Genomic DNA, 15,575 nt, shown 5'->3' with positions numbered 1-15,575 from the left:
GTCAATGAAATGGTGAGGGAATACTAGAGTTCAATGGGTTAATGTAATCATGACTTACTGTATTCCAACAGAAAGTACACGTCAATAGCTTTCCAAGGATACCTCATTTGCAAATATCCGTTAAAAAATAGCAGAGAAATGAACCCTTGAAGTTCGCACATCTTGACAGTCCCAGCGTATTCCAATAAATGCTGTAGGCCTACAAGACAGATGATACAATGATTAATCATTGTTGCTTGAATCTATTGAAAATATTGTTGACAGAGTCTGCATGTACATGGTAACATATGTTACCAAACAATACTCACGTCCCAAAGTATTACAAGGGTCTATTGTTCGTTAATGCGTTTATCCGACAGAATTTCGAGAAATTATTTTAACGACGCAAAAATAATTTTCAGCGCTGAAAATATTTTCGAAAATTCTGTCGGATAAACGCATTAAGACACAATAGGCCTTTTCATGTCTTTGACAAGCAAAAATAATTAATGACTGCAACATCTGATATGGCCATTGTAATTTGCAAGCACAAATAATTAATGACTGCAACATCTGATATGGCCATTGTACAACTGAATATCACTATGGTTTAAAGGCAAATGTTATTCTGTCCATGGAGACATGATGTTAATGTCACACTTTCTCCATCTGGTGAGATTATTCCATTAAAATAAATGGCCTTTTTACTGTCTTCATTATCCAAAACTGAAGTTAAAACCAAACATAATTATTCATCAGCTTCTGGAGTAATAAAGTATTATCCAATAGCAAATCAACATAAAAGTAAATTCACCTATGACTTCTTTAATTTAGAAGTAACTGTTAATACTAATAACTTCTTCAGACTACAAGAAACTAAGATAACACCTGGGTTTTTGAGCCTGAAAAATAAGAAAGACTGTCTGCGACTGGAAAAGAATCCATTATCGTTTTACCAGAACCAATTTAACATGGCTGTTTGGTTTGCTACAACAGGTTGTGGTATTTCAATAGACGATCACTTGAATCACAGTGACCCATTGTTAAGGTCAATTTACAGGTTTCATGTTTACTATCAAATATTGAAGATCATGAAGAATCTAGAGATACCAATTCCAGGTGAAAGTGATTTTAATGAGACAAACAATAACATTAACCGTAGGAAACTAGGAGGGTTATTGAGTGAATTTGGTTTAAAAGACGAGTACGATTTCTCGGTGTTTGAAAATAACGGTGGTTGGAGGTCATGGAGTGTACCGGATTACAACCCGAACATAACTGATCCCGGATATTACATCAATGATTCTAAAATCAATTTCTTCCTCATGCAAGTTCATGAAAATAGAATGCCACCGATGTTCAGTAAAGACTGGGATGCTGGAATGGCTAATTTCAAATATCCTGATACCTTCATTAAGTATCATGTGAAACAACACAAGAATGTATTTGATGTAATTACACAAAATGAATGTCAAACCTATCAACAATTCATGATATTTAAATCAAATGGTTTCTCTCATCCTGGAATAGAGAGGTTGAATGACACAATAAGAACATATGTTTACTGTATTCTGGGTGCTCAGGCGTTGACCAGAACACCAATAATTGGAGTACCGGGTACAGAATTGGATGCTCAGAAGGAATTTAACAAACTATTAAAGGACTCGATTAATCAACATCCTGATATTCCCACTTCAATTCAAAGATACCAAAAAGCAGTGAGTGACACTCATACAAGACTAGATTATGTAATAGCACCAGGATTGTATGTCATAGGATCAAATATGGTACTCGTTATTGGTAAGCTGGATAACTACAATAATAACATTTTAATAGCACCAAAAAATGCTAAACCCGGTAAGAATGACATTAACCACAAAAAGACCTTACCACCACCACTGATGGAAGGAAATAGTTCTAAGAAAATAAGAGTTAAGAGTAGCGTTGGTACTGTCAAGACGGACTTCGTCCTGAGAGCAAAGCTCGAGACCAGTCATTCACCAAAGAGTAATGTTGTTACACCAAAAACAACTGAAACCTCAAAGAATACTCCTACTACTACTAAACTTGACCCCAAAGTTGAGAAGGTGGATGATACTCATGAAACAATTAAATTCATGCTTTACTCAGTTGTTGGTACATTGATTGTTTTTGTGGTTAGATAAATAAGTAATTATGGCTGAAGGATTAGAATATTATGATATTGGTTATTACGAACCTAAATACGATGTTGATCATGAAGATTTTGATCCTTATTGGAGAGAGATGCAATATTTTACTGATAACGGCATAAGATACATGACAGGAGATGAAAATCTTACTGATGAAACTTCATTCAGTATACCTCCAGAAAGGCCAGGCACAACATACAACACAGGAGGTGAAAATCTTACTGATGAAACTTCATTCAGTACACCAGAAAGAGTAAGATATATTGTCCCTGAATTGATGGAAAAGGAGTTAAGTTACGATACAATAGAGGATAAACTTGATAAAGCATTGGGAGGATCAAACTGGAATTATGACAAGAAAAAATTGGGTAATCTTTCACCACACATTAGTTACAAAGGTAACAAACTTTGTTACAATCCGACACATTCTGAACTTGATTTGATAAAAGATAAACTAGGAAACAACAATTTATTTGAATATCCTAATAATAAAGGAGAAAAGATAAAGTATATTCCTTTAACTAAGGATAATGGAAGCTTCTATGCTGAAGGCACATTAAAGACTAAGTTTGGTACTAGATTTGCTGACATGATTAGAGGTATGATTGCACCTGACCCACCAGTAAGTCAACCTACATTAGTAACCCCTGAAACACAGGCAGTAATTAAGGAGGTAAACAGTTCAAACAAACCAATAGATAAACTGATAGATGCTACTGATGATGAACTTAAATCACTGGGTTTTACTGAATATGCCTTGAGAGAACTTAGAGGGTTAAAACACGCTGGTGATGATCTAGCTGCAGTAAAGAGGGATAAGGACATGCAAATACAAGAACTAGAAAAAAAATTCATGATTTAACAAGAGACTATGTAACGTCTGTAGATGAAGGTTCTGAAGATAAAGTGGAGTTGAAAAAGCAAATAGATGAACTAAATGACAAATTGTATGAGGAACAGTCAAAGGTATGGAGGTTAGACAATGACAGGGAGTCACAAACTAGAAGAATTAAACGTTTAATTGTTGATGTTCTAAAGAAACCAGATTCAACTATTCCTCTGAAGGACAGAATAAAGTTACTTTTTAAGACGTATGGTGTAACTATTAGCGCCATAATAACAGCTGTTGTAATGACATTTACAACTCTAGGTCTCAGTATCAGTAGTGCTTTAAGTGGTGCCACTAAATCTGTAAAACCAACTCCAGGACCAGACCCAACTCCAGGACCAGACCCAACTCCTGGACCTACACCAGAACCTGGACCAGGACCAAAACCATCAATACCAGATAAAGTAAAAGAAGGTCTCAAGAAGTATGCTGAATGGCTAAAAGAACTAGCCAAGAAATCAGCTGCGGCTTTACCGGGAATCATCGGTTCTATCGTATCATTTCTCCTGAAAACAATTGGTGCAGTTGTTGGCTTTCTAGCTGAACATCTGATCATAGCAGTTATTGCTATTGTGAGCTCCATAATCTATGGTTTAATAGAGGGTGTTAAAGCCTTAAAATCACGTAAAAAAACATAAAAGGTCTTAGGTGAACTTCTATCAAAACAATGTTTAAAAAATAATTATCATGTAAATATGAATAAAAACATCTCATTTAAAGATTATTATTCTAGTGAGTGGAACAATGAGAATCTTAAAGGATACATTCGTCCTAGGGTTATGGATCGAGCTCTGCTCTCAGGACAAAGTCCGACTAGGACAAAGTCCAGAGAGCAAAGCTCGACTCGAGCAGAGCTCTCAGGACGAAGTCCGACTGAGACACACAAAGTAGTCCTGCCAAGAATGAAAGAATATGACGTCAGTACCAACACTAATGCCCAATTCTGCCGTAATTGTAAAAGGTGGACACTTTTTGAGTATCAAAAAAACTTGAATTCAGCAAGGTACGCAGCTAAAACTGTGAAGTATCAATTCTGCACCAATTGCAATTCGACTACTTACGATGATGATTTTAAAACTCTTGAGATCAATATTGACAACAAGACACGTTACTTTGACAGTATTCTAAGGAAACTTGGATGGAGGCGGCTGTCCGAATCGGCAGTTAAGTATTTAAAGGACTTTGTGGAAGGGTATTTACAGTGCTACTTTTCAAGTCACAGAAAATGTCTTAGTAAGCAGAGATATGAAAGTACTCTTCAGTCAGCCCTAAAAATGGGTATTAACACTCTCCCCTCTAAATTATGTAACCAAGGGTTACATGGTGAAGCCATGCTTTTTAAATTTCACTGTGGGGAATATGATTGGTTTCTTGCCATTGAATTTATTAACAGGGCAATTGGTAAACCGCAATTAACCGATGAGAATATCACTGACCTTAGACTAGTGTACTATGCTTTCCTTAGATTTCTGCATTACTGTGGTGTCAAGGTCACCATTAACTACAAGGTATTTTTACACCAAGCCTTTAAAATGCTGAAAATTGATTATGTAATATTTACACCTTTTTTAACCAACAAGGAGCGAGTTAATGATTTGGAGAGATTATGGTATGATTTCACTCAAAGTATTTTCTTCCAGAATTACAAGGTTGAGAAGGAATATGACCAGGATATTGACAAGCAGTTTGACGTTTTACTGAGTGCCAGTGCAGGTCGAGACATTAACTGCATCAGTAGTATTAAGTTTACACCAGCCGGACTTCGTCCTGAGAGCATAGCTCGAGCCGGACTTCGTCCTGAGAGCATAGCTCGAGCCGGACTTCGTCCTGAGAGCATAGCTCGAGCCGGACTTCGTCCTGAGAGCATAGCTCGAGCTAGTGTTAAGATGCAATAAAGTTGTGAAAACAGCATTTTGCACTTAACAGTCATTTTTCCATAATTTTAAATGAATAATCAGCAAATGAATAGTCAGACATCTGCAGTGATTGAACAACAGATGAAACAGATTGGTGTTATGAGTCCTGAGAGCTTAGCTCGAGTTGGGGCTTCTAACCAACAGAACACTGGTAGTTACCAACAAAACAGAACTAACTTTCAACAGAACTGCTCTACAAATCAACACGTTTCAAACAAGCAGTTGAATAGTTCAAATTTTGTTACTCCTAGTCAAGGAATAGTCAATTCTAGTTGCCAACTAGGATCAACTCGAGCTACGCTCTCAGGACAAAGTCCGACTAGCAATCAACAAGGTTCAAGTAGCAATCAACAAGGTTCAAGTAGCAATCAACAAAATTTGAACTATTTGACTGATAGTGGCCTTAAAGCCAAACAAGACTTAGAAATTTTAATTGCAACTGGTAAAAGCAAGGATTTCCTTAATAAACAAATAACTTTTAATGACTTAGATAATATGACTGAAAAAGAAATCTTAAAACACCATAGAATGTATGAAACAAAGATGGCTGCCAGACTTAATGATTCTTTGGGTAAGACAGTACTTAAAGCTTACACTAAATTATCAAGGTGGTTATTACCAATAGATGATGAAGATGATCTTTACCATGATCTTAGAAATGATTATTTGATAACTAACGAGTTGGATAAATGGCTTGGATGGTTGAGTTTGAGAATGGGTGCACTAACTGCACTTGCCTCAACAACACTTATTACTTTAGGTCATTGTCATGAGGAATCATCTATGAATACATCGAGTATGACTGCATCAAATATGAATACACCAAATATGACTGTCTCTGAATGTGACAAACCAATAGATGAAAGTCTAGATATCACAGGTAGTGATGATAAAGAAGACTAAATTAACCTGGTTATGAGAACATAGTTCGAATTAAATTCGGCCAAGATAAATGGAACTTGAAACTGTAACTGATACTACTCGAGCTATGCTCTCAGGACAAAGTCCGACTAGAACTACGTCCAGAGAACAAAGTTCGACTAAAGTTTCAGTGTCTAAGAAACCTCGATCAGAGAAACAATTAGCATGGTCTAGAGAACTGGGTAGAAGATCTAAGGAATTTAAGAGGATAGAAAAGGATAAGACGACATTTAAAGTACAGGACTCCTCACCAAAAAACAGAGTTGTGGAAAAGGAGGAAGAAGAAGTAGAGGAAGAAGAACCACAATCTCAAAATACTGATGTATTACTGCGTGAATCTAGTAGTAATACCTATGTCTATGTACTAGGTTTAGGTGCCGTTATTTTAGCAGCATTCATTATGTTTAAGAAACTTCCTAAAAAAGTAAGTAAAGAGCAGCGATCAGGCTTGAATCGAACTTTGTTCTCTGGACGTAGTCCTAATCGGGCTATGCTCTCAGGACAAAGTCCGAATGAAGCAGTCATGAAGGGATCAATTAACCCTCTTGTTAAACCTGTAGTTAAAGAGAAGAAATGTACTATTCCTTTAATGGAATGATCTCATCAGGTGGTCGAGCTTTGCTCTCTGGACTTTGTCTCAGTCAGACTTCGTCCTGAGAGTTTAACTCTATTCGGACTTTGTCCTGAGAGCATAGCTCGATTCTTAACTCTAAAGAAACATCTGTTCCTCTGAAATTAACTAGCTTACCATTCTCATCAGTGATTTCGAATTTTATGTGATTAGTACACTTATTTATCGTTTTCTTACAATTCGGTTCGTATCGCTGCATTTTTATTTGGTCACCATCTTCTACAGGTATGATGCAGAAAATGTTAGATGGTTTATTGTTGTAGAGGGTCTTAGCTTTGTCAACCAAATTAGCTTGCAGGAATAGATATTTCCTGTAAAAGTTGAGTGGTCTTGTGGAGTAGTATTTTCCTTTCTTGGTGAATTTAGTTTGCTTAAAGCCAAACCACTCATTCACCACACTGATTAAGTTTGAGGAGAATGTTTTGCCAGCTGGTGTATTATTTACAATAGCATAGTTTGTGATATTAAGGTAAAAGTATTTATCTCCTGTAAGTTCAAGGGTTATGTAATTATTGTTATCACAGTAAATTTTCACATGGTTTATTCCATTTCTTTTATGTATGTTTGCCATTCCTCACAAAACTCACTTAAACTAAAATGTCGAGTGTATGGAAATGTGTATTGTCTGTTTTTTATTATCATTCTAATAGAGGGGTTAAGTAAAAAATTCTTACAAAATTCATCTGGCGTCGCATCGGATGTATGGTTAATGACTTCAAGGCACTGTTCTATTATGGTTGTATTCAGTTGATTATTAAGTTTAAACTCTTCGTAAAGAAACATGAATACTTGGACACTCGCTGGTAGAAAATCACCTGTCCACCATGAATTGTAAAAGGTTATCGATTTCAAAGTAATGGATTTTATGTCTAATTGGTCTGTTAAGTAGTACTCAAATTTGGCTTCATTACATTCTTGTTCATTGATTATGAAGTCCATTTCTATTTAATTCAAGAGATTCATTGAATTTAATAAATTTTAATCTAATAAATAGAATGACTGATAAGAATCAGAAAATACTTTGCACTACATGTGACAAGTACATATCCTACAATAATATGGCTATTCACAGGAGAACCAAAGGTCACTTAAGTAAATTAAATCCGGATTATGTGCCTCTTGCTCAACCCCGAGCCCAATCACTGATCCCTAAAACTATGGATAAGAAACTTGCATTTGAGGAAAATGAGCTAGATGGCATAAAGAAAGTGAGTGGAATAGAAATAGTAAAACAATTTGGAAAGCCTGTAGTCACCATTAGTTTGAAGATTGACAGAGAAGCTAAACAAGTGTATGAATACAGAGATAAATTAGAGGAGGTATTATTTCAACTCAATGATTACCATCACAAAATTAGCATATCAGTATTTGCTCAGTTTGATCGACCTTTGGTCGAAGAGCAGAGCATTGATCGTCAGGGTGAAAGTGTAACTCGGACAAAGTCCCGAGAACAAAGTTCGACACACCCCATACAGTCCCCAATGGAAAGCATAATTTCAAGGAACCAGGCAATTTATGCCATAACCAACCAGTTAAACTACATTAAGACACAGATTGAGGAAAGGTACTTTCAAGGTTCTGGACTTACTTTAAATAAAATAGAGTCTTGTAACATGACCATCTGTTCTTACAAGAGGTGTAAAGGTGGTCATTACACTAAATTACCATTTAAAACAAAAGCAGTAATAAATGTGGAATCAAATGACAATAAATGTTTTCTCTGGTCTTTATTGGCCGCTAAATATCTGAAAGAAAATCCAGAGACGGACTTTGTCCTGAGAGCAGAGCTCGAGAGTACATTAAATATTACTACCGATATGCTACAAAATACTGATGTCGTAATAGACTCATTTCCTGTATGTATTCAAAAGGATATTCCTAAGATAGAGAGTGATAATAATCTCAAGATTAATGTGTTCAAGTTAGAGAACGAATGGGCTAAGAGCACCTGTGAGGCAAAACTAGAACCTCTCTACCTGTCCAAGAATTATGATGATGATGATGTCATCGATCTGCTGTATTTCAAGGACCATTTCATGTACATAAGAGACATCAATCTTTTCTTCAGGACACTAGCTCATAGAGTGTATCTTTGCAGGAGATGCATGAATTACTTTTACAGGAAGTCAACACTAGATAAGCATAAAAAGAAATGTGGAGAACACGATTACTGTAAGATTACTTTGCCTCCACCTAACAGTAAATGGTCACAAATTAAATTTGAAAAACACTCATTCAAAAATAGAGTTCCGTTTGTGATCTATGCTGATTTCGAAGCGATAAGCACAACAGTCAATGATAACTCGAGCTCTGCTCTCAGGACAAAGTCCGACACAACTCAGAGCAGAGCTCGAGTCGGACTTCGTCCTCAGACAGATACCACTGTTACCACTAAAAAACTTTTTAAACAAAATGCATCAGCTGTTGGTGTTTATGTTCACTCAGACTACACACACCTTTACAGTAGCCAGTATGTGTCTCACAGGGGTGCTGATGTTGTAGATGTGTTCTGTAATTGGTTAATCAGGATGGAAGAACAATTCTCTAATTTATTGAACTGTAACTTTCCTCTAACAATGACAGATGGAGACTCGAGCTCTGCTCTCAGGACGAAGTCCGACTGGCATAAATATCAATTAGAAACACATTGTTACTATTGTAATCAACCTTTGGGATATGACAATGTCAAGGATCATGATCACTACTGTGGTAGATATCGAGGTGCTGCTCACAACTCGTGTAATTTGAATGAAAAGAAAGCTATGTTTGTTCCAGTGTTTTTTCACAATCTCAGTAATTACGATTCTCACTTATTTATTAAAGAATTAATGACTAAGCTACCGAAGTACAAGAAACTGAAAATACTTGCCAAAACATCAGAGGAATACATTTCATTTCAGTTCGGTTGTTTCAGGTTTTTGGACTCGTACAGATTCCTGCAGTCCAGTTTAGACAACATAACCAAATCAATGTTGGATGATGATTTTAAAATTACCAGACAGCTGTTCCCAAATACCACTGACTTTAAGCTATTGAGGAAGAAGGGTTCAGTACCTTACTCTTTTTACACATCACATGAAAGCTACACTGTTACTTACCTAGAAAAGTCTATGTTTTTTGACGAATTGAAAAATGAAATGGCACCTGATTCTGCCTATGATGAGGCTAAGGTAATATGGGATCATTTCAAGATCAGGAATCACGGTGAGTTCGTTGACCTCTACCTCAAATCTGATGTGATCCTTTTAGCTGATTTATTTGAGAAATTCAGGGATGTCAATTTGAACTACTTTCAGATAGATCCATGTCACTGTTACTCGGCACCAGGCCTAACCTGGCAAGCTGGTTTGAAGTACACAGGAATAAACCTAGAACTACTGACTGATACCAACATCTTACTTACTTTTGAGAAAGCAATACGAGGTGGAATTTCGGGTGTTATGGGAACAAGACATGTCAAGGCAGATGAACACCACAAACTACTCTACGTAGACGCAAATAATCTCTACGGCTGGTCCATGATGGAACCTCAACCCTATGGTAGTTTTGAAATGATAGATATTGATCCACTCGAGCTATGCTCTCAGGACAAAGTCCGACTAGGACAAAGTCCCGAGAGCAAAGCTCGACTTAACATGAATGTTATCAGTAAAGAGCAGATTATGGCAATTCCAAGAGATAGTGAAGTAGGCTACTTCTTAGAGGTTGATTTGGAGTATCCAGGAAATATTAAATTTAAGTCAAGGAACTTTCCATTCTGTCCCGAATCTCTCTTTATTGAAGATGATGAATTAAGTCCTTACCAGAGAGAGTTACTGGGCGATGATAAAAGATCAAATGTAGAGAAACTAATACTAACACAAAAGGATAAAACTAATTACATAGTGCATTACAGAATGCTACAATTTTACCTCAAGCACGGAATGGTACTTAAGAGGGTTCATTCAGTGATAAGCTTTAAACAATCAAAGTGGTTAGCACCATACATTGATTTTAACACTAAAAGACGTATGGATTCTAAGACTGATTTTGAGAAAGACTATTTTAAGCTCATGAATAATGCGTTCTACGGAAAGACTTGTGAGAATGTAAGGAACAGGGTTGAAATTGAATTTGTATCGGACGGGAAGAGAGCCAGGAATGTAATGGCCAATCCCAGGTTTTCATCGATATGCGTATTTGACGAACATAATGCTGCTATTAGCATGAGGAAAACATCAATGAAATTCAACAAACCAATCTACATAGGAGCTTCAGTACTTGAATTGTCTAAATTATTAATGTATGAATTCTATTATGAAGTTCTTCAACCGTACTTTGGTGAGAAAAATATTGAACTGCTGTATCTATATACAGATTCCTTTGTACTTAACATTAATACTGATGACTTAACTAAAGACTTAAAGGAGTTGAAACACTATTTTGACTTCAGTAATTATCCAAAAGATCATACACTCTATGATACCAGTAAGAAGAAGGTACCAGGCTACTTTAAGGATGAGCTAGGAGGAGTAGAGATGACTGAATTCATTGCCCTGAGAAGTAAGATGTACGCTTACAGGACAAAAGATTACGATTCTAAGAAATTAAAGGGTATTGCCAAGAATGTAGTAAGGAGAAATATCTCATTTGATGACTATGTTGATTGTCTTGAAAAGAGTAGGTCATTTTACCACAAGATGAGACACTTAAGATCAGATAAACACCAAATCTATTTGGAAGAAGTTGACAAAAAAAGCCTCAGTCCTTTTGATGACAAGAGGTTCATACTTGAAGATGGAATAAGCACCTTACCATTTGGAATGTATTATGAAGGCTACATAGATTACAGCGATTCAAACTTCGCTTGAGTCGAGCTTTGCTCTCTGGACCTTGTCCTAGTCGGACTTTGTCCTGAGAGCATAGCTCGATTAAACTAATGAATAGGGTGGTGCTGATGGTAGTGTTACTTGGTGAAATTCATCCCTAACACCAAAGTAATGATAATAGTGATAGTGATACACCACATTAGGATTAGGACTATTTAGTCGAACTTTGTTCTCTGGACTTTGTCCTAGTCCGACTTCGTCTTGAGAGCATAGCTCGAGTCGAATGTTGTTCTCTGGACGTAGTCCGGGTCCTGTTTGATTTACTGTGACTTCAGTTTTTCTAGCATCTCTGTCTGTGCTAGTTTTTTTCCTTCTTCTAAAAAAGTCTTCTTTAAAGACTCTACATCAACAGCTGAACTTGCCTCCCTTTGTTTTTTCCTAATGGCATTTTTCATCGAAATGTATTTCTCCTTCTCCTTGAGAATCAAAGTAAACTCATCTGTAGATATGTGAGAATCGGTTAAGGCTTTACTAACCAAATCATTGATTGTGTTCAGTTTTGAAATTGCCAACATTCTGATATTCTCATGTTTTTCAATTTTCCTTAGAATATTCTTTTTCTCCCAGCCTAAGGCTGATGAAATAATGGCACTACCTATTGTTACGCCACCCAAAGCTAAGCCTATCGGTGCCGTGATGACACCAGCTAGAGCGGAAACACCAACAGATCCGGCTGCTACGCTAGTTAAATTAAGGAAGTGGCTAATGTCAGTAATTACGCTAAATGCTTTTTTGTACTTTGAAAATATCTTTCTTCTAAATTCAATCTCGCTTTCTAAGAAACTCTTAACCTCACATATTTGTTGTAGTCTGAAAGCCTGAGGGTTACTTTCTGTATGCTTTTCAGACCTTTCATAGTTTAATTGACTTTCAGAGTTTAAATTACTTAAATCTGGATAAACCTTATTGTCTCCATCCATTTAATTAGTGGGAAAAACTAGAATCAGTTGTTCTGTCATTTCTAGTGTTTAGTGTTGATCTTGCAGACACTACAGGTTTTTGAAGTACATTAAATTTTAAAGGTTTTTCTGACCCAACAGGTTTTTCTAACCCAGCAGGTTTTAAAGGTTTTTCGGGACCAGGCTCCAACTTTGACTCTACTTCTGCCTCTAATTCTCTATGAAATCGTTCTAATCTTTCTTTCCAATTACGTGGTCGTTTTGTGTAACCCCAAGTTCTATTCATTTAATTAAGTAGAATAAAATCAATTCACTGCAAAGAGTAAATTTCTTTCAAGTCTATTATTCAACTTAATCATCTCGTTTATGATTTCTGTCTGACTACATATGTTAATGTTCTGGTTCATTCTCATGTTATTATTTAAATTCGATAATCTATCAAGCAGAATCATATTTTCATCACGAAGATAATCCCCGAAATGCTGTGATATCACTATTTTCCAATCTGGTATTACATCCTGGTCTCGAAAGACAAACCAGTTTTCACTTCTCATCTTTACCATGAAATCCATTGACCTATCCAATTGATCCTTAAATAGTGTGTAGTCTACTTTAGCACTCTTCTGTCTGTTTTCTGTCTTTTCCATTGGTCTCATGTTAAACCAAGCAAAGCACAGTTCAGGTTTATCTTTGAATTCCTTGATTGGTAAGACATGATCCAACTCTTCTTCTATTCGAACTCTGTTCTCGGGACTTTGTCCTATTGGAGATAGACTCCTCTGGTACTCTAACCACTGATGGAAGAAACTGTCTGTACATCCTAGATTAAATGAGGAATTACCGGTCGGACTTCGTCCTGAGAGCAGAGCTCGATTACACTCTCCCTTAGAAATGCGGTTTAGACCAACTCTAATTTTGTGTCTGTCTCTATTACCATTTTGGTCAAGGTAATCCTTTTTGTAATATGAATTAAAACATGATCTGCAGTTACCTCTATTTCCGTCTTTACCAAATTCACCATCACTTAGTAATTTAATTTCATAACATTTATTACATCCCTTGATTTTACTTGAACCACATTCTTTACAGTAATCAAGTAGTTTATTACGCCTGTTCTTTTCAAAATTAATTTCAGGTTTCTTTTCACAGCACTTAACACAATAAATTGTAGGTTGATTTTCCATGTTTTGATTCATCATATTATTCTGATTTATCATATTTTGATTTTCCATGTTTTGATTTTCCATGTTTTGATTTAACATAATCTGATTTAAGATAAACTGATTTATCATATTTTGATTTAACATAATCTGATTTATCATATTTTGATTTAACATATTATTTTGATGCAAATAATACAAAAACTTCTGAATATTTTGATTCATCATATTATCATGATTCATCATATTATTATGATTCATCATACCATTTTGATTATCAAATATTGCTCCATCCATTTCTTTCTTTATTTAGTAGGACATTTTTTTTTAAATTACGTTTTTCGAACTTGTTCTTGTGACTTAAGTCACTTTAGAGACTTTATTTCATTTCAATGATTTGATATCAGAAACTGGTAACCATTCATTGAACTTATCACTGTAACCCTTCCACTTCACTAATCCGTATTTCTTGCCTTTACTGGTCTTGTACCTTAGGATTTTCTCGATCTTGTACTCTAGCTGGTCAGGATTAGGAACATAGCTCAATTCCTCTTCATAGAAATATCCTTGAATTTCTTCTTTGTGGTAATCCTCAAGCTTGTAGACGATAGGGTGAGTAAAGATGATCTGTTTGATTTGGAACACCTCCTCAGTGTAGTTGGGCATGTAACCTTTACCGAAAATTGACTTGTACTTTGAAATTCTTACACTGTCACCTACTTTGTACTTTGGATCACCAAATGTCTCTTTGAGGTGAAGACCGTAACGATTGTACCACACTGTTCCTTCGTTTTCCATCTTTCTGGCGTCTACAGGTTTCATACCTATTGATGAGTGAAATGTGTTATTGTAGCCGCTGACCAGGTCATCCAGAACGTCAATCCACTTGTCAGTCTCCTTAGCGGTGAAATAACGCCACATTTTTTCTTTAAGGGTTCTATTGAATCTCTCTACTACTGCTGCCTTCTTATCAGATTTTGTGGAGAACCATTCTATGTCATTTTCTGTTAAGAGTTCCTTGAAGTGTTTGTTGTAAAATTCTTTACCGTCATCAAACTGGATTTTCGTTGGTTTTGCTTCCTCAAATATCACTTTAAATGCATCTCTGATTTCTTCTCCCCTCTTACTCTTAACTGCTAGAGCCCAAGAAAAACGACTAAATAGATCTATGACTGTTAAAATGAATCTGAAACCCTTATTCTGTTTCTCAAATTTTGCATGTCAACCAGATCTGCTTGCCATTGTTGATCGATGTACGATACCATTGTCTTCCTGAAGGTGAATTTCTTAATGGCCGGTTTGTGTCGTTGGTGAGTTGGTAGTGTTTCTAGAAATTCTTTCACTTCTTTTTGTTTAATAAGTTTTCCTGAGCTCTGCTCTCGTGACGAAGTCATATCTTCCTTGACCTGTTTCCAGATTTTACTCAAAGAACTGTAAGCCACGGGACTCTCGGGGTTGTAGTACAAATCCCTTAGATACTGCTGTTTGTCATCCTTTACATCCATTTAAATGAGTGAAGTATTTATTTACGAGCCACACAATATGTTAATTTCTGGTGTTACCAATTGTGGTAAGACATATTTTGCCCTTGACCTCTTAGAAAAGGAGTATCGGCACAAGTTCCAGAACATAGTCATTTTCTGTCCAACATATTTCAACAATAAGACATATGAAAGGAAATGGATTTACCAAGACAAGAACGTCTACATAGTTAATCCCGAAGCTGTGGCCAGTAATTTGGACCTTGTGCTTCAGTTTGCTACTCTGACCTTTGCTGGTTCTAACACATTATTCCTCATTGATGACTGTGCTAATTTGAGAGACACAAAAAAGAAGGTGTCCGAGTTATGTAATCTTGCCTTTTCCGGCAGGCACTACAATCTCACTGTTTGGTTACTAGTTCAGAAGTACAATTCAGTTGTCAAGGACTACAGAGAGAACATAAGAATTTTAGTATTATTTTTTAATAAGGATGAATCAGCCATGAAAGATGCCTTAGAAGAAAACAGTGTTATTCCTAAGGAGAAAAGACAGTACTACATAGAAGAACTTAAGATGAAAAAAGGATCAAAACTGATCATTAGACTACAACATCCATTTGGATTTACTCTTTCACATCAAAAATCTTAGTCCCGCTTCTC

Source organism: Lineus longissimus, chromosome 4 (genome assembly GCF_910592395.1).
Source record: "Lineus longissimus chromosome 4, tnLinLong1.2, whole genome shotgun sequence".
Classification (NCBI taxonomy): domain Eukaryota; kingdom Metazoa; phylum Nemertea; class Pilidiophora; order Heteronemertea; family Lineidae; genus Lineus; species Lineus longissimus.
The sequence above is the reverse complement of the archived record's forward strand: the minus strand, read 5'-3'. Positions refer to the sequence as shown.